This window comes from Ostrea edulis, chromosome 10 (genome assembly GCF_947568905.1).
Source record: "Ostrea edulis chromosome 10, xbOstEdul1.1, whole genome shotgun sequence".
Classification (NCBI taxonomy): Eukaryota; Metazoa; Mollusca; class Bivalvia; order Ostreida; family Ostreidae; genus Ostrea; species Ostrea edulis.
In genome coordinates, this window is record NC_079173.1 from 42,132,155 (window position 1) to 42,151,119 (window position 18,965).

General features: G+C 36.3%; 1 protein-coding gene across 6 annotated transcripts in view; it reads left to right on the top strand.

Annotated features, from left to right (window-relative positions):
* The window catches only part of LOC125666119 (tolloid-like protein 2), a 53,572-nt gene that overhangs the window by 23,235 nt on the left and 11,372 nt on the right, over positions 1 to 18,965 (top strand). Inside the window, exon 1 of one of the 6 annotated variants that reach the window (XM_056151384.1) lies at positions 13,672 to 16,688. The exons of 1 other annotated variant lie outside the window; for it this stretch is intronic. The gene's annotated coding sequence lies outside the window, so the exon portion shown is untranslated. Of the gene's footprint in view, positions 1 to 13,671; positions 16,689 to 17,369; positions 17,413 to 17,484; positions 17,693 to 18,965 lie in introns of those variants that run through there. 4 more of the 6 variants (XM_056151385.1, XM_056151380.1, XM_056151382.1 and 1 more) reach the window with 4 other exon arrangements.

Here is an 18,965-nt window from a genome sequence, read left to right on the forward strand (position 1 = left end):
TTCATATCTCAGAATTAAATAGTTCATCTCTCAGTATTAAACAGTTCATCTCTCAGTATTAAACAGTTCATTTCTCAGTATTAAACAGTTCATATCTCAGTAAACAGTTCATATCTCAGTATCAAACAGTTCATATATCAGAATTAAATAGTTCATACATTAGTATGAAATAGATGTAGCTTATTTTCGCTACTTATTGCTTATTAACATTCATATATCAGTATTAAACAGTTCATATCTCAGTGTTGAACAGTTCATATTTCATATTGAATAGTTCATATCTCAGTATTAAACAGTTCATATCTCAGTATTAAACAGTTCATATCTCAGTATTAAACAGTTCATATCTCAGTATTAAACAGTTCATATATCAGAATTAAACAGTTCATATCTCAGAATTAAACAGTTCATATCTCAGTATTAAATAGTTCATCTGTCAGTATTAAACAGTTCATATCTCAGTAAACAGTTCATATCTCAGTATTAAACAGTTCATATCTCAGTATTAAACAGTTCATAGCTCAGTATTAAAAAGTTCATATCTCAGTATTAAACAGTTCATATATCAGAATTAAACAGTTCATATCTCAGAATTAAACAGTTCATATCTCAGTATTAAATAGTTCATCTGTCAGTATTAAACAGTTCATATCTCAGTAAACAGTTCATATCTCAGTATTAAACAGTTCATATCTCAGTATTAAACAGTTCATAGCTCAGTATTAAAAAGTTCATATCTCAGTATTAAACAGTTCATATCTCAGTATTAAACAGTTCATCTCTCAGTATTAAACAGTTCATCTCTCAGTATTAAACAGTTCATATATCAGAATTAAACTGTTCATAGCTCAGTATTAAACAGTTCATATCTCAGAATTAAATAGTTCATATCTCAGTAAACAGTTCATATCTCAATATTAAACTGTTCATATCTCAGAATTAAACAGTTCATATCTCAGTATCAAACAGTTCATATATCAGAATTAAATAGTTCATACATTAGTATGAAATAGATGTAGCTTATTTTCGCTACTTATTGCAGGAGAACTGGAGAATACCTTACTATACAAGAGATACCAAATACTCCCATAAATTGATATTCTATAGATTTTTTTTTAGCTAAATATGTTTTTAAAAAGAAAATTAGCATCACTTCTGCAACTAGACGAATTCTAGTTATGATATCACTGCAAACCCACTCACTAGTACTTTGGTATAAAACCTGCATTTGGGATGAAAAGTATGTGTAAAAGTGTACACAAATTTTAGGCGAGAACAAACAGCGATTGTTCTACTTAATTTACATAAGTCACATTCCAAATGTAATTGTGTAAAGTAGACTATTGTATAATGTTGCTTGAAGCAGACATTATCAGACGAGGAGAAAATCACGTAATGTTTCGTTCGTCTCTAAGGACAAAACCTGCATCCAGGAATAAACTCTTGTTAGTTATGTAAAACTACCCCCGCTAATTTCTACCCTGTTAATGAACAGATCCAAATAAACAAAGGACACATAAAGTGATATTTGAAAAAGTCAGATACGGATATAACGCTGTTGTTTGAAGTACTGGACGTCAGACAAGGAATGGATGTTAGATCGGTGATTGTCCTTATCGCAGACACCTTCACAAGGGAAAACGACAGAGCCTAAAACGAAGGCATTTAGTAAAGGAACGTGATAAGATATTTCAAATTCTTTACGTTGCATTTCAAAGACGAGGAGAGCAGTTTTCATTGATTTATGTTCGCTTTTTTCGAAACTCACCTGCACTTAACAAAGAATTACGGACTATAAAGAGTGGCGGGAGTCAGTGCTAATTATTGAAACCATTTTATAGCTATATGGAATGATCTGAAAAGAATTTATTAACCGAAATGTCGGCAGTCAGAGAGTGCAGCGTGAATGAGATATTCAGCAATGTTGTGATACTCGTGTTGTCGATATACTTCAGAGCTCGGGGTCAGGAGGTCAGAAAACTGCGCTGTAAATTGCACTACTAGACTTTGGTCCAATGTAGCCCTCACGTGGCCTTCAACTGAAACTAAATGTGCATGCCGGTGTTTGCCACTCAACATAATGAATTTTTTTTTTTTAGGGAATGAAAGTAATTTTCACTCATTTTATACGATATACAGGAAGTAAGGACAGTTCACGCCTTATTAACTGCGAGAAAAAGTAAAGGTCCTAATTTACTTTATATTATGTGCTATGATTGACTTCACTTTTCATAATTCAATTTTGTAAAACACATTTAATGTAATTTAACAAATCATTATTACGAAGATTGGAATTTTACGCGAGCAATATTGTTCGTACAACAAAGTGGAAAACGGAAGGGTTACCAAACATGTTGTGACGTCATTCCTAGGACGTCAAATAGCGTGAGTTAACGTGGAATTCTAAGTAGTTGATACTATTAAAATGATGTTATTAACTGAATTATTTTCAATGATTTAGACTATTCTAAGTATAAAGATGTCCCAATTTTAAGCACTATTTCATGTGTAGCCTATAAACATAGAACCGGAAGCTGTTAGTGGCAAATATCTTAGCTATATAGCACACATTAGCTACATTTGATTTACCCTTAAAGCTCATGCTTGCTCATATCGTAACGTAAGACTATGACGTCATAGAAACATCTGTTTACAAACACTTTTGAGGAGAGCGTCGGATCACACGCTCGTCTTTTTCCGTAACCGGTAAGAAGACTCGGACGTGGATCGGCGCAAGAATTGCATCAAATCGATGCATTTCTTCGCCGGAAGCGCGCCTGTCGATAAGGTTAAAAGGCCAAAGCCTGACTGATGTTTCTATGACGTCATAGTCTTACGTTATATGCATGTACACATATACAGGAATAACCTAGAGAGGTTTAGTAAACCTTAATGTATGTTTTATTAATTCAATTAAGAATCAATGATCGCGTTTTCGTGCATGTTGCGGGATAGCCTCCGAGGTCGAGAAATATTAGCCGAGGCTTTTATATTTCAAACAACACTTCAAGACCAAGGAGGTTATCCTGCAACATATACGAAAACAAGCACTTTATTTCTATTCTATTACGGCTCAGAAAGATACAGCCGATCGTTTTCCTATATAGCTACGAATTAGGTCAATGTGACGTCATGGCAATTTCCTAAACGGCCTGCATTTTTTGCTTACGAAGAAGGTGAGATGTTAGGGGTATTCTAAATCTATTTTCTGTTTAATATTTCAAGTATCTATTGTTTGATGTTAAAGCAATATATCGACTACTTCCAATGCAGTTTAAGAAAAATTTGCCTGTGCATCGTCATGTTTACATGTGTAGCGGCCAGCCGGGTTCGATCGCCGGTGGCCAGATAGTTCAGTTGGTAGAGCACCTGACTAGAGTTTCAGGGGGCCCCGAGTTCGAATCCCGGTCTGGTCCGTTGTATTATCTCCCTTCCTGTTACATTTGGTGCCGTAGACCAGCCCCTGGAACTGACAGGTAAAAATGCCTGTCAGGGGGTTAAGATCCTGGGTCAGGGTGTGAAGACATTTAAGGAGGGAGGAATGTAGCGGTCAGCCAGGTTCGATCGCCGGTGGCCAGAAAGTTCAGTTGGTAGAGCACCTGACTAGAGATTCAGGGGGCCCGGGTTCGAATCCCGGTCTGGTCCGTTGCATTTTCTCCCTTCCTGTTACACATGTGTATCGTTCTTTGAATGCAGATGATTGGTTTATACTGATTGACTAATGCTCTTCGGTCATTTATACTTACATTCTCAGAATCTTTTCCCTTATTTCTATCTAAATTGGCATTGCCAAAAAAAAAAGATGTATGTGAAAATGTGTACATCTATACTAACTTGATGTATCATATTTAAATCTTTAGATAAAGTTTCATTAAGTTTAGAGGCACAAACAACACAGCGCGGATGTAACGGATTTAATTACTATTTTATACAGATGCATTTACATGTACTAACGAGTTTATTCAAATTCATAATGGAAGTAGGTTGTTGAAAATCTCTAGGAGTATGTAGTATCGCTTGAGATGAACATTTTCAGACATTTTTGTCAGAGGTCAAACTGTTGATATATGAATAGATCTGAAGCAACAAGATAAGGATATAGAAAAGAGAAATTCAGAGTAGAGCTGTCCTAGAATGCCTTAGGGAAGCATACAAACATCTGATAAAACATAACAATGGAATTTGCAAAGGTAATTTTGACGGCTCCAAAACCTGAAAAAATGATTTTAAAATATTAAAAAAATGATAATAACGTAATTAAAAGCACGCACGAAAACCAGGTGCTTGGTTGTGTACACACGTCTGAATACGATACCTTACTACATAGCGCGCGTGAAATACAATATATCAAAAGCGATAACTTACATTTGACCTTCACCTAAATCTTAGTTGGATTGAATGAGATATTTGTTGACAGGGAACACAATACACCTGTGTGATTCAGTTTCACGACCTCGCTCCGATAAAGCCAGGTAATTTGTAACACGACACCCGAAAACGTCACTGCCCAGGTCATATCAAGTCCCATTCCATTACGTCTGATTGGATATAATTCATTCACAACTTCAACAATACACAAATAGAAGACAAGAAAACAATCATTTTCGTTATATACATATACAAGTTGAGGGAGCACGGCGCTTTATTATGGCAGTAAGGTCGCTCCAAATTTTGTAATTTATTGCGATGTTGTGTAATGATTTCTAAACCAAGACGATTTGGAAAAAACAAATTATGGTATATTTAATGATCAATATCAATTTTTAATTATGGAGAATGTGAACTGATTGTGCACTATCTCATTACCAAGGCGTACTAAAATGGCTAATGAATTAAGGAGGTGTGCTACACCAGAGAAATTTGATGTAGATGAAAAGTGGAGGATATGTACAACAATATTTTGAAGTTGAAATTTTTCAAATTTACTTTATTTTGTCAAAAAATACAGTTTTAGTAAAAGGTAATCTGAAGGAAAAAATTAAAACCCCTGCTGTACTTGAACCTGCGACCTACAGTTTAGTAGTCGGTATGCTAACCTACTGAGCTACTCGGCTAGGTATCTTGATTGAAAAGGAAAAGTCAAATATTGCTGATATTGATTTTTTCCTCCATGGTTTTAAAGGAAGTCAGCCATTATGACGATGTAGAGTACCTCCTTAAGGGTAACTAGATGAAAACGATAACGAACAGTGATTAATCTCATAATCCCTGCAAAGAAAACAGAAAGAGTAGGACAAACATACGGACCCCTGGACACACCAGAGGTGGGATCAGACAAACACTGACCCCTGGACACACCAGAGGTGGGATCAGACAAACACTGACCCCTGGACACACCAGAGGTGGGATCAGACAAACACTGACCCCTGGACACACCAGAGGTGGGATCAGACAAACACTGACCCCTGGACACACCAGAGGTGGGATTAGACAAACACGGATCCCTGGATATACCAGAGGTGGGATCAGGTGCCTAGGAGGAGTAAACATCCCCTGTTGACCGGTAACACCCGCCGTGTGTCCTCTATGTCGATCAGGCAAAGTGAGTAATCCGTAGTCACATTTAGAATTTATAGGACGGACTAACAATTGGAGTGAAACAGACAGCAATGACGGCTTGTAAAACCTTGAAAAGTATTCCACATGTATATTACAACGAAAATGACCCTACTTTGATTGAAATACCAATTCATATAATATGGACGGCGTTAAAATCAATGGGAAAAAAACAACAAAAACCCGAAAACTGTTGAAATTGTGTATAGTCTCTTGACATTTCATATTTTGCATAGACATTCGTGAATATGCCTGGTCTTATATAACGAAAGAAATGTATAGCAGGGGGGGGGGGGGATGTGGGATTTTAGAACTTGTGCGCGACCCCTTTGTAACCATTCAAGAAATAAAGTTCATTTTTTAGAATGCATGAAGGCATGAAGCGGTGACGTATTCCTGCATGAAACGTCACAGTTCATATCCGCTTGTATTTTCCAAAATGAAGTGTTTTTCTATGCTTCCATTCTACAGGTGCCTGGGACGAGTAATCGCCCCCTGATAATAGGTCTCACACACACCTGCCGTTTATTACATATACCTTCACAGACTAAACTAGGATTATTTAATTGAAAAACATATACCCCCGTGACAAAAACGTACTTTCATTACATATTAGTCTAATGAAGAAGTTCCGGGCGCCATGTTGCCGTCAAACTTTTCCTAGTCGCCCTCCAAAGATATATAGACAGCTAACACGTGACGTGTTTTATCCAATGGCTGAGCGTCGTTCTAGTTCGAGGCACTACAATTCGTACAGACAGTCAGTAAGAAATCCATGGATGGAAATATGGCGATCTTCCGTAAACACTTTACGAAATATACAAATTGTCATGGCATGGTCCTCGAAAAAACAAATTAGTCATTATTTTCGCCTCGTCGTCTATGGGTTTCATCATCCTGATATATTTTCGTAGATGGTCACTAAAAAACGCGTACTTTTAAAGTAATACATTTCAACCATACTTCACAAATTCATCAGATTTTTTTAATTCCACGTGAAAATTTCACAAGGGCGTGACGTGTGAATTAGGGTGCTGCCACCAAACTTAACGGAGGCGTGTGTGGACAAATTAACCTGATAGTACCACACTTGTTGAGAGGCGCGCGGAGTAATTGTAGATGTAACTTAGTACAAAGGTCTGAAATTTCAGTAATGTGATACGTATTGTCAAATTAAACTTGATAAGAATTAATTGGATGAAAAAATGAAAATAGGAGATTTTAGTTCTTGTCTATGTGGGTTTTTTTTTTTTTTTTTTTTTTTTTTTTTTTTTGGTTACAGTTATCTGATGTCGGTAGTGTTGTCGTTGATTTCCTTATACTTTTATCTATCTACATTTGACTCTGTTTCCTTTTCATCACATTGAAGTCATAATATCATCTTCTCAGCCACACACCGGTCACAGGGTCCCCTACCTCAACGAAATGTTTAAAAGACGTCAACACTGACACAATGCCATTGTGAATGTCACAGTGATGTCATAGTGATGTAGTAAATTCCATAACTGTAGCATTCGCAAAAACTGTGATGTGAACCCCATTATACCCATGTACACCCCTCATATTGCATAATCGCTTTTCAATGTAACCCCCTCAGAAAGCATAATCGCTTTTCCATGTAACCCTCCACCTCAAAGCATAATCGCTTTTCCATATAACCCCTCATAAAGCATAATAGTTATTCAATGTAACTCCCTCAGAAAGCATATTCGCTATTCCATGTAACCCCCTATCTCAAAACATATTCGCTATTCCATGTACCCCGTTCCAAAGCAGTATAATCGCTATTCCTTACGCTGTACGGCTCTATGCTTCCTGTTTGTACAGATGATCTACACAATACATAGATTGATTGATTGTATATTGTTTAACGTCCCTCTCGAGAATATTTCACTCATATGGAGACGTCAACACTGCCGGTGAAGGGCTCAAAAACTTCGGCCTATGCTCGGCGCTAATGGCCTTTGAACAGGGAGGGATCTTTATCGTGCCACACCTGCTGTGACACGGGACCTCGGTTTTTGTGGTCTCGTACGAAGGACACCTCTTACGACAAGCAAGGTGTAGTGAGGACCTATTCTAACCCGGATCCCCACGTGACCAGAATATATAGAAGCATTTCGTTTGTTTTCTGAGTCGGCCCTGATGCGAAGCGCCTGTTGACTTTCATGGTATATTATATACACCGTGAATTGAATGGTTTTGTCATAGATTTGATCACGTGATACAGTAATTCAAATATAATCCATAGATTTCATCACGTGATACAGTAACATTCGATCAGAATCCAAAGATACGTGTAAAATGGTATTAAATTGAAAAACAAACAAATCTATGTGAATTATGTATAAAAAAAAAAAAAAAAAAAAAAAAAAATGTACATGCAAGTAATCGTTGTATGTTGTGTATGTATAAAAACAAGATTTCTAAAATATAATAAAATCAAAATCGAAATACATTTGTAGTATTTGAAATAATCTAAATGAATATGTATAGCGGTGCGAAAATAATAAGTAACATACAGTCGAAGTGCACAGCTTACAGTAAATGTACCACATACGTGATATATCGTAAGTGTATATCAAACATGCTAAGATTCCGTAAATCAAATACCAATGATACCCATAAACCAAATATCACTGGAATTTTATACATCAAATGCCTAGAATATCTCATACACCAAATGCTAAGGACACCTCACACATCAAATGCCAAAGATACACCATACAAGATATACCAAGGACACCCCATTGATATAATATATGACCGAACCAATTATTATCAAAAGTACCCCATACACCAAAGGTACCTCATATACCAAATGCCAAGGATACCTCATTCTTCAAATGCCAAGGATACCTCATTCTTCAAATACCAAGGGTACCTCAAAAATACAATACCAATGGTCCTCCCTGCATTGAATAGCAAAGGTACCTCGTACATCAAGTGCAAAACAATAGACACCGTGAGGTTTAGGTCACTGTCAAATCAATACCAGTTAGAGGAGAAATCTGCATAGACCGGAGAGTTTGATACGGATTATATTTTTTGGCAGATGGATTTACAGATACTACATATAGGATAAAACTACTCATATCAGTATTTTGGTGGGTTTTTTTTTTTCAATCATAAAAGAAAGTCAAATTTCAAAAAGTTTATAAACGTTCAGATGGATTATGAGCAACAAAATGAAAGCTATAGGATTCAAATTGTTTTATAATATTATTTGTGTGGGAGACACGTTTACGTTGGTACGTTGCATACTCCTGAATTTGTGACATTCCTCTTCGTGAAACAATGATTCAAAATGTACACATGTGCATGCGTGATATTTTGTAACTTTTCAGCGTGAAATTTTACATTTATTAATTTTCCTCTGTGTCAATTAATAGTTTAAATTTTTAGTAGGTGAGGAAGTGGGTATCCATATACATCTACAAGTATAAACGGCATACATGTACTCTGAGTAAATGACGCCACGAGCACATACCAACCGGGGGGGGGGGGATGTCTCCTTTTTTGACAGCGATAAAATTCCGTCATTTTCAAATGCAAAGTAAGATACGATTTAAGAGTTTTGAACCTTAGACAAAAGAACATCTTTTTTTTTTTTTTTTTTTTTTTTTTATTTATTTATTTTTATTGCCTTCTATTTCTATGCTTGTAAAGAAATTTAGACAATTGCGATTTCAACCCCCTTTCTTTAGAGAGACGAAGTTACGTATCTGCGTCATCACTTCTATCTATCCAATGGTGTATATCAATGTTTGCCTTTAACAAGACGGTGTTGATTAAATTATTCAAATTTTTGCTTTGTCACATCGCGATAAACCGATGAAACATCATTAAATGTATCACTTTTTTATATACACAAAATTCATATGGGTTCGGACTTTTAAACTATTTGTGCTTCTCGTTATCTGCTACAAACAGCTATTTGGTCTTTCATCTTAAAAGCTTTCTGCGTAGGTAAATGGTTTGATATCAGATCTGTGAGTTTATTATGGTGGCCTATTGCAATCCAAACTGTCGTCTGCCACCTGATCTCCATTAATAATCACCAACTCTAACTAAGGGTGAACATCTTCCCTGTTGTTCATTGTGAGATCCCCTTTTGGAGTTTTAGGATTGGACTGGGGTCTCAGACATGTTGGGTTTCTAGGATGGGCTAGGGTCTAAGGCATGTTGGGGCTTAAGGATGGGGCTGGGGTCTTAGGCATGTTGGGGCTTAAGGATGGGGCTGGGATCACACACTTGTCGGGGCTCTGGAATGGGGCTGGGGTCGTAGACATGTAGCGTCGTTTTTCAGTGTGGGGGTGGGGGTGGCAGTCGTTGTTGACTTCACAATTATCTAAAATAGTTGTCGGCAAAATTCGTTTACTCGTACCAAGAAGGTATCGGGTTAAGTATGTACAGTTATGTATCGGGTTTAAGTATGTACAGTTATGTTTCGGGTTTAAGTATGTACAGTTATGTATCGGGTTTAAGTATGTACAGTTATGTATCGGGTTAAGTATGTACAGTTATGTATCGGGTTTAAGTATGTACAGTTATGTATCGGGTTTAAGTATGTACAGTTATGTATCGGGTTTAAGTATGTACAGTTATGTATCGGGTTTAAGTATGTCCAGTTATGTATCGGGTTTAAGTATGTACAGTTATGTATCGGGTTTAAGTATGTACAGTTATGTATCGGGTTTAAGTATGTTCAGTTATGTTACATGTAACAGCTTTAATTGTACGTGGCCTTGGTTTACAAATTCATTCGAACATAGACCCCATCACTTAGGGACGCTGAGGAGGACTAGTCAATGACCAGTCAATATTATTATTTAATGACCAGTCAATATTATTATTCAATGACCAGTCAATATTATTATTCATTGACCAGTCAATATTATTATTCAATGACCAGTCAATATTATCATTCAATGACCAGTCAATATTATTATTCATTGACCAGTCACTATTATTATTCAATGACCAGTCAATATTATCATTCAATGACCAGTCAATATTATTATTCATTGACCAGTCAATGTCATCATTCAATGACCAGTCAATATTATTATTCATTGACCAGTCACTATTATTATTCAATGACCAGTCAATATTATTATTCAATGACCAGTCAATATTATCATTCAATGACCAGTCAATATTATTATTCATTGACCAGTCAATGGTATCATTCAATGACCAGTCAATATTATTATTCATTGACCAGTCAATGGTATCATTCAATGACCAGTCAATATTATTATTCATTGGTCAGTCACTATTATTATTTAATGACCAGTCAATATTATCATTCAATGACCAGTCAATATTGATATTCAATGACCAGTCAATATTGATATTCAATGACCAGTCAATATTGATATTCAATGACCAGTCAATGTTATTATTCATTGATCAGTCAATATTATTATTCAATGACCAGTCAATATTATCATTCAATGACCAGTCAATATTGATATTCAATGACCAGTCAATATTATTCAATGACCAGTCAATATTGATATTCAATGAACAGTCAATGTTATTATCCAATGACCAGTCAATGTTATCATTCAGTGACTGGTCAATAGTATCATTCAATGACCAGTCAATATTATTATTCAATGACTAATCAATATTATTATTCATTGACCAATCGATATTATTATTCAATGACCAGTCAACATTAGCATTCATGAATCAGGCGTGGACTGGTCTATTCATGAAAGAAGTTGTTGTCCTTTGAAAAAAAATCGCAATGCGTATATTCTAGGTTGAAATAAAAATGGGTTTTAAAACTGATTTTTTAAATCCTGAAACATTGCAAATAGTTCATTATACACTGTAAGTCTATACATTAATGCTGTAATGATATATATAGGCCTAATGGATATGAAAGATTTTGTAGCTTTGACCTTTAAACTCAAAATTAAAAGTTACCCCTGCTTTTGATTTGGACCTTTTACAGAGGACACAATTTGGTCTGCATAATAAGTTTGAGTTTCATACGAACACAAAATCCAGTGATATAATTTTTGCAACAAAATACCTTAATCCAATGGCAATGGCGGATCCAGAGGGGGTTGCATAATTGAGAGCGGGGAATCTAGATGGATTACGGGGGTTGCAATCCCTCCTCCTTCGGTTGAAAATTTCATTCAAAACAAAAGCTCGTCTTTCGACATTTTGCGGTCTTCATCCTCTCTTTCTTGGCAGAAAAAGGTACAGACATGGGTCGCGACCCCCTAATTGAAATTTTAAGGATCCGCCACTGAAACTTCACAATTGGTGTCCATTTTAAGATATGAACAATTACGTCCTTCGTTGAGCATTGTTGATGTGAATATCTTATCATGTAAAGTTATATGTACAAATGACTAAATTAGACTTCAAAACATCAATGGTTTTGTTTGGGTTTTTTTTTTTTTTTTATTAAGAACGCTACAAATTGTTTTTCACAAACATTTTGCCGTTTATGAGATATTGCCAATATTAAGGCAAGCTGATTTTTCTCTCCCACGTGCACGGTCACGTGCTATTCTGCTATAAAGGTATCACATTATTTCGCTCCGGTGCAATCGGAACATTGCTCGGCATTTTCCGTCAAGTTGGAAAGAAGTTTTTCTCGACTTGATAGAAAAGGCCGAGCGATGGTCTGATCGGCTCCTATACTTGAGCATGCGCAAGCTGACTTTTCCCCCATAGCATCCGGCTTAACCCCGCTTGTATGTTTTCTGTATGAACCTTATGGTCCGTGCAATGAAGGTGTGAAGATCGATACACTCCACAAAATAATATTAAATAAATATACCTATCAAACTGTAGTTTGAATTATCCCCTTTGTGATGCCAGTCAAAGGTCAATCTGTGATCATAAAAGTCTTCTACTATATTCTACCGAGTGAAAGAGATTACAACAGTGAATTATAACTGATTATAAAGGTTTCATAATAGTTGACTGCAATGGATGGAAAAATAAGAAACGTCAATTAGAACATTACAAAGGCCAACAGTCATCACAAGATGGCGGACAAGGGACGTAACTTGTGGTGAAGTGTTGATACGTGTGTTACGATAGTAACACGGTAATGAAATAGTCCGAATTACACTCTCCCTCATTCAGGTTGATTAAAGTCACACCAAAGTCTCTTAATATTTTGTCGTGACAGTTCGTTCACAAATCATCCCGTGGGGATCCGGGTTAGAATAGGTCCTCAGTACCCCTTGCTTGTCGTAAAAGGCGACTAAATGGGGTGGTCCTTCGGATGAGACCGAAAAAAGGGATGACCCGTGTCACAGCAGGTGTGGCACGATAAAGATCCCTCCCTACTCAAAGGCAATAAGCGCCGAACATAGGCCGAAATTTTGCAGCCCTTCACCGGCAGTGGTGACGTCGCGTCTCCATATGAGTGAAATATTCTCGAGAGGGACGTTAAACAACATTAAATCAATCACTGTAGAAGTGAGAATCACGGGTCCTTCGAATATGACCTTAAAAACGTAGTTCCCGTGTCACGCCAGGCGGTGGCACGTTAAAGGACCCTCGATGCTATGTTCTTGAGCCCCAAATTCTGTAGCACTTCTCTTCAGAAGGAATAGCACGTACACCATAGATGAAAAGAGGAAGATATGAACAATAAATACATGAAAGACGAAGATAACGAACAGTGATCAAACAGATAGTTGGGCAAACACGGACCCCTGGACACACCAGAGGTGGGATCAGACAAACACGGAACCCTGGATATACCAGAGGTGGGATCAGACAAACACGGACCCCTGGATTTACCAGAGGTGGGATCAGACAAACACGGGACCCTGGATACACCAGAGGTGGGATCAGACAAACACGGAACCCTGGATACACCAGAGGTGGGATCAAGTGCTAAGGAGGAGTAAGCATCCCCTGTCGAAGGGTCACTCCCGCCGTGAGCCCTATATCCTGATCAGGTAAACGGAGTTATCCGCAGTCAAAATCAGTGTGCCAAGAACGAACTAACAATCGGTATGAAACACGTCAGACAGCATTTGACCATAGAATTTGCGAAATGCTGTCTTTAAACGAGACTATTGAAACCCTTGCACCATTAACTTGTTGTCAGTAGCCTGTCTCTATTTTGAAATTGAAAACTTTCTTTACATGTACTTTATTAACTCAAGAAATACTATTTTAGTAGAAAAAAGAATAAAACCTTTCTGGACTTGAACCCGCGATCTGCAGATCAGCAGTTGACATGTTAACCTACTGAGCTACTCAGCTAGGCAAACTACAGTTCAGCAGTCGAAATATTAACCGACTGAGCTACCCAGCTAGGTAATCTTCAGTTCAGCAGTCGACATATTGACCGACTGACCTACCCAGCTAGGCAATCTAGAGTTCAGCAGTCGACATATTAACCGACTGACCTACTCAGCTAGGCAATTTACAATTCAACAGTCGACATATTAACCGACTGAGCTACCTAGCTAGGCAAACTACACTTCAGCAGTCGACATATTAACCGACTGGGCTACCCAGCTAGGTAATCAGATTTAAGGAGTACATACATACTTCATCGTCATAATGGCTGACTTCCTGTTAAATAATGAATGAAAATGTAAACATCAGAAATTGGCTAGTGACCTTTCTACATGAGTGGGATTTTTTTGGAATGAAATATTAAACGCTATCCAAACAATAAACAAACAAACAATAAACAAACAAACAATAAACAAACCAACATACATTATATGACTCAAAAGCATACAGCCGTACAAAAATTTAATTTTACTCGTAATTAGAAATTGTTACAAATAAAACCTTTGTGAAAATTCATGGTAACTGCATTTTGGTGTGAGTATTTTTATTTTCTGTTCATGTCTAAACAGTGTTGCTTCCATCCGTCTCTACTATACATAATCCATTGTCCAAGGCTTTTTTCAGCTCATGAAAATTCTAAAATATTATGAAAATGTTTCTTACATCTTTGTCTTATAAGATGAATGAATAAAATCAGAAAGAAAAGAAATAGAAAACCCAAAACAACAACAAATTTTTGGAACTTTTAATTGTGCATGGCCATTAAGGCAGTTACAAGTTACAAGGCAGTTTTAAATTTGACAGTACGCACATGGCTGACGATTTCAAAGTTAACTCGGCACATGTCAAACACTTTTGATTTATATTGTATAAGTATACATGTGTAGTTTGAATATTATTACTCATGACTATAAAAATCAGGGCGTCAATTGCAACACAGCCTACGCGAGTTTCATAATCTGGTAGACTCTTACGTTATTCGGAGTTTCCCCTATTTTTGTTGAGAAATTCCACCTGCCCAGACCTCCAATTAGAGGTCACCACAGAGATGTTAAACAGTGAGTGTGTTACAAGACAGGAAAATGTGTTTATTTATTCCAACAAAAAGAATTATCGTTTAGGGTCGGTAGAAATGCGGTCAAAGATACGCGTGTTTTAGAAGTTCAGGTCAGGATTTGCTTTTCCGAAGCTTTTTTTTATTTTTACAGTATTTAAATATACAGCATATAGAAACAAAATTTAAATGTAATGAAAATATGTACATTTTCTCAAACTTGTTTCATTTTGATTCAATTTTGAAACTCTCTAATATCGACAATCGAGAATAAAGAAAGAAAAATAAAGTTTAATTTTCTATTGCATTTCTCAATTACCTGCTGAAACGTGTTTTCGTTGTGAACTGAGGGAAAATTAACTTCCCAATTTACGGATTTTTTTCCCTCAAAAGTCAAAAGTTTCAGCGCAGACAGGGAAATGTCAAAGCCTAATCGGAAGGAGTAAAATACGAACCCGTGACATAAACCCGATTTGTCATCAATTCCAATTTTAAAGATCAACGATATTGCGTTTGAATAATTTATAACAATTTAAAAAAAAAATCGAAGGAAATATGTGTTATCATTCATGTTTCCCCAAACAACTATTCATTTTTAATCCATGCATTTCATACACTGCTTTTTATTGGAGTAATTATTTTGATATTAACCCGAATTCATTATTTGTGACACACTGATTTATCTCCAGTGTATGACGGATAAAAAAAATTAAACGAAAATAGCAATGATCGCGAAACAAGGTCTCCTCGCGGAACTTTATGAAACGAATTGAAATAATGAGCTTCTTCTCCGTAAAGCCCGGCTGTATGTTCCTCGTTCACACTAGATACCACTTTAACAGAACCGAATCGCGAGTGCATTTGAATCGAATAAATAAAAATATACCGCAACCCGGCAGCCATTGTTCACGTAACGGGTCAACGATTTTCTGACGGACAGTAAAATACCTTAGGTATGCGCAAAAAGGTACAATCAATTTGTTTAATGCTTTAACATTACTACCGAGTGCTATCTGGCTGGTGTCGTGTTACGGGGTGTGACGTTGACTGGGGACGAAAGGGCTGGGGTATTTAAAGCCCGAGGAGGCGGCTCGGCTGGTCGTTCACGGAGCTGTTCCGTACAGGCGGTAAGATACAACTTTTGACCGAGTTTTTTCTTCTGTTTTTCACCTTTTTTTAAAATGCATAGTAGCGGGCTCATCTAATGGACATATTTGTGTATGTGGCGTGAAGCTGGCGTGTTTGAGGGTACAAATGCAGTTTAAGCTTATTTAAATGGTACTTATTGATTTTTTTTATTTATTTCGGTAAATAGTAATTTTCATTATGACACGTTAGTTACAGCGAGCACCCGGGAGTCTAAGGTATCACAGAAACAGCCGATCTTGAGTAAATCGTATCTCTTTGATAATTTTCTTACAAGTAAAAACACACTAAAACATTTTGTTGTTATACTTTAAATAAATATACATGTAGTAAACACAGGTAATAGAGATGATATCGATACAAAAACAATGTTCTATAAATCAAATATTATTTTGATAACCTGTTGGAGATAGCTGAACCTCACGGTTGTAATTGTCTAGACTAGATCGCCTTGTCGGTACGACTCGTACCATCGGAAGCATTCTGTAGAATAACAGTTCTGTAAACTTATGTGTATCTCTTTAATTAAAAGATAATAATGCGAAGATAACGATCAAGGGGTTCAAACAATGTGCAGCGCGATATCGGGTATCATCTGAAAGGGGACGCGCCGGCTCTCCCGTCTGTAAGGAAGGTGATTAAATACAGGCAGGACAATCTCTCTCTCTCTCTCTCTCTCTCTCTCTCTCTCTCTGTGTGTGTGTGTGTATTAGCTATATATAGAACGTCAAATATTTTCTGAATAGAACGTTAAATATCGTCTATATATTTCAAACGGTTAATATTGTCTATATGTACAACGCTAAATACTGTATATTTGTAGAACGTTAAAGATTGTCTATATAGAACGTTAAATATTATCTGTATAAAGAACGTTAAATATTGTCTATATACAGTGTATAGAACGCTGAATATTGTCCATCTATAGAACGCTAAATATTGTAGATATATAGAACGTTAAATATCGTCTATATATATAACGTTAAATATTGTCTATATTGAACGTTAAATATTGTTTATATCTAGAACGTTAAATATCATCTGTATAGAACGTTAAATATTGTGTGTATAGCATTACTATGACATATGCTATAATTAAAAACGTAGGAATTAACCAGAATAACTAAAGTACTAGTATATATGTATGAAATAATGAATAATTAACATCTTTTAAATGCATACAGTATGTATTACCTCAATGTTATTCAATGTAATCATGAGAAATCCTTAATTCAGAAAATGACATATTATTTATATTCAAACACTGTAAATCAAGATGTAGTAAATAGTGTGGGAAATTACACGTTTCAGACAGACATTGGGAATTCACAGCTGGTGCGTGTCACTTTCCTCATTACGTAAGATAGAGCTTGTTGTTTATTGAATTATAAACACTTTTAAAAACTGTAACGAAAATCTACCTACATCTATATCTCCGGGGGCCTTGCTACCTAATGCATGTAGCCATACTTTGGCAACTGCTGCATAATATTAAAATGAAGACCCGTCGAATACGCTACCTTTTGTGATTTGGTTACCTGCGACATATCGTGTCCTGAATTTTTTCCATATTATAATGGTTACTGTTACACATGTACCTGAATATCGTGATGAAAAAACGACAAAGAAAAATACGAGGTGAGAGAAATGTATTCGCATTTTTGTAAGTTGTTTTTTTCTCGTGTGGGTTGGTGGGTATGCGAGTGTGCGTTAATTATTTTTACATGGAACACGATACGTCTCTTCGTTTTAAAAGCAAACGGGACTGGTGTCATTGTAGACTGTTTGGTTGAGCTTGGTATTGTGGTATTTGGGAAGGGATAAAAATGTGAAATAGAGAGTAAGACAGACAGAGACAGACAGACAGACAGAGCGATGTAAGACAAACTTGAACAGAGAAAGCTCACAAAAATCTTCGAATCTGGCGTGTTATAAGGTGAAATGGAGGGAAAAGACCCCAAAATAAATTAAAGGCATTGAATACCACTTGTATTTCCAAAGAACAATAGAATAAAAATAAACAATCATTATTTTGTTTAGATCTGCAAATTGAGAACCATTTCATGTAAATTGAGAAGTATTTTCAATAAGTATGGAAGCATTCTAATTGGATGTGGGAGGGCCGCTCATTCAGTTCTTCATTTACATTTGACATAACAGCACCGGGAAACCATAAAGAAAGACAAATTTAGCAGAAACTTCCATATTAACACTTCCGTCCAGATAAAATCAAAGTACAGAAATATCGCGGTATTGTTTGTGGTGTATATAAGATATGCTTGACAGCCCGGCGATTCAAGTTACAAACACACGATCCAGTCCGCGAGTGATTTGTTAGTTCATCAAAATCTTGGTTTAAATGTACGCATTGACTTCACCACAGTTGTTATCGCTTATTATAACCTCTGTTGTAATACCTCACTCTGAATGAAACACCGTGCACGGGGTGGTCTATTTCGCGTTGTTTTATGCGGGGAATGGTTGAAAGGGACTTAACCCTTACTGCTTGTTGATGTAACATTTTGGTGCTTATTTCACATTAATGGTTTTATATTATTGATACATACGGACTGTACTTTAACATAATCCTTTAAAGTATAAGGTAAAACTTAATACGGCTTTTTTTATCAACTTTTATCCAACATTTGCTTGTCTCTGAAGTAAACGTTTTGCCTGGCTAATATCAACCACGCTTGTTATAAAGTATTCTTATAGATTTTAAAAATATCTGTTTTAATTATTAAAGGATTGGAATTTCTCAAATCAATGAATAAGTTTTCTCATTTAGTGTAGATAGGGTTTACCGCTCGACTCCCTGCGTTGAAATGGAACCTTGAATTTTCAAATTTGAAATTTGTAAAAATGCTTTAACTGAAAATGTGATGTATAGGATGTGGGGAGTCCCCTGTAA